This window comes from Berghia stephanieae, chromosome 3, assembly GCF_034508935.2.
Source record: "Berghia stephanieae isolate SIO BIC M18660-M18661 chromosome 3, UCSD_Bste_1.3, whole genome shotgun sequence".
Classification (NCBI taxonomy): Eukaryota; Metazoa; Mollusca; class Gastropoda; order Nudibranchia; family Aeolidiidae; genus Berghia; species Berghia stephanieae.
In genome coordinates, this window is record NC_088362.1 from 13,137,087 (window position 1) to 13,139,586 (window position 2,500).

At 34.0% G+C, this 2,500-nt stretch overlaps 1 protein-coding gene across 2 annotated transcripts in view; it reads left to right on the forward strand.

Annotated features, from left to right (window-relative positions):
- Window positions 1-2,500, forward strand: part of LOC144969470 (uncharacterized) — a 187,990-nt gene that overhangs the window by 70,154 nt on the left and 115,336 nt on the right. The gene's annotated exons all lie outside the window — the stretch shown is intronic.

A 2,500-nucleotide genomic window follows, 5' to 3' on the forward strand; every position in this document is an offset into this window, starting at 1 on the left:
AATAAATAAATAAATAAATAAATAAATAAATAAATAAATAAATAAATAAATAAATAAATAAATAAATAAATAGATATATGAAAATTGCATTTTTAAAAACGAACCCAAAATAATCCTCCAGAGCCATTAGGCCCATAGAGCTACAGTTTATCCCGTTTTCTATAGCGTGAAACGGACAATAGCAATCGCGGGATTCCCTTTGGATTTGAAGCTAGTCTATCGCAAATAATTACTTTCCGCAATATCTAAAACAGACCCAGCTATCCAATCACTGCTGGGTGGACGGGGGGAGGTTGGGCAGGAATATCTATCTATCTCTCTCTCTCTCTCTCTCTCTCTATATATAATATATATATATATATATATATATATATATATATATATATATATATATATATATATATATATTCTACTTATTTCAATAATTTAAATCTGAGTCAAATGTTATAATATCAACTAAAACATCAGTTTGGTTGTTTTATTTATTTAAAAAATTATTGTTTTGGGGTGGAGAGGGGGGGGGGTGTTCAGGGGTTGGGGGGGGGGGGGGGGGGGGGGGGGGGGGGGGTCAGTAGTCATACCCAATCATAATACAGGTTGGAGGCTCTGATACACACGATATGAATAATATCCGAAAATCCAGGATAAAGTCCGAGTTCTAATAAATGTGGCGTTAGTTCGATGCTTGACTTCCAATTTTATTGGCGTTCTTTCAACGCTCACGTGCCTCGTAAGAAATTAACTTTTAGTCAATAACTAATTATGATTCAACAGTATACTAAGCTACGGACGTAAAGTTGAAAAGGGGAGGGGCTGCCTGAAGCCGGTGATCGTGAAAATACTAACGAAAGAGTGAAAATGGAGAGGCTTCGTCTTATGACGAAGCCTCTCCATTTTCACTCTTTCGTTAGTAATGCTGCGTAAAGTTGTGGGTTGTAAAGGTACTGATTCTTCCAAAAAATACCTGACTGGTGATATATTTAGAATTATGACGTCATTAGATTTCGCATTATTTTCTGTCCACTGATTGGTTGAGTAATGAATATAACAGATTCAAAAGGGAAGAAAATTATGGAAAACATGGCCTTTCGGGCTCAAAACCCTTCTTCAGCAAGTAACAAAAATAGTTCATTCTAAATCCACTGAGAGCATAAGTGTATTTGGCATGTCTATTTATTGTAATTGGATGAAGAAGGGATTTGAGTCCGAAACATTCTATGTTTGGGTTTTTGTACTTATTTGAATCTCTTGAATCCATTGTTGGTTCCAATTTTGTTGAATGTCAATTTCATTTTGTAAAACTTGCATATCTAGTTAGTGTGTGCGACTGTTGTGTGTGTGTCTGTTTGGCTCGGTATGGGTGTGTTAATGGTTTGATAACTATTAATTGTAAAGCACTTTGAGGCTTCGGCATTTAGCGCTAGCGAAGAACACTTTATTATTATTATTATTATTATTATTATTATTATTATTATTATTATTATTATTATTATTATTATTATTATTATTATTATTATTGTTATTATTATTATTATTATTATTATTATTATTATTATTATTATTATTATTATTATTATTATTATTATTACTTATGCTCCAAATGGGAACTTTTCTTTTTACCATATCTTATCCCAACCCTTGTTAAAACTAAGGTAAAGACAGAATGCAATGGCTGAAGAAGAATATAATTTAATAAACGAGCAGATCAAAAAAGAGAATAAAACTTAATAACTAATTTCCGTAGTCATGAATGATGATATTTTCAATAATACATGACATAACCTTGTTTAACAAACCGTCTAAACGGCTATGGAGGTGGTCTCCTGTTTTTTAAATTGAGATTTTATATAGCGCAACATCCACTAAGCGTGCTCAAAACGCTTTACAGGGGTCCCTGGCCGACAGCAACACTTAACATTTAGGACGGACATGACGCCTGTTAGGCGATATTACAACTTTTTCCGACAGAGACAACACTGTTAACGGCCAGATACTCATTTTACACCTGAGTACAGTGAGAGAATAGAGCCTTTTTTCAAGCGAGTGTCATACAACAAGACATAGTTTTCGTTAGTATCAGCTAGAAATCTAGAAAGACAAAGGAGGTACAATATGAGCAACAAATTACATTTTGGAATGATAGAGTATTGGCAATTTCTTTGTGTGTGTTGGAAGATTTGTGAGTGTTGATAGAGTGTAATACGGGGGGCGTTAAATAGCAAGAGCCTATGGAAGGAAATGAGAACGGATATGAGATGGTACTTGTCTTGATTGCATGTCCGTCCAACAGAAGATTATTATATCCAGTATAGTAGTCGTAGTATTAAACTGTAAAGCTCTCTCTCTCTCTCTTCTCTCTCTCTCTCTCTCTCTCTCTCTCTCTCTCTCTCTCTCGATCTCTCTCTATCTATCTATCTATCTATCTATCTATCTCTCTCTCTCTCTCTCTCTCTCTCTCTCTCTCTCTCTCCCTCTATATATATATATATATATATATATA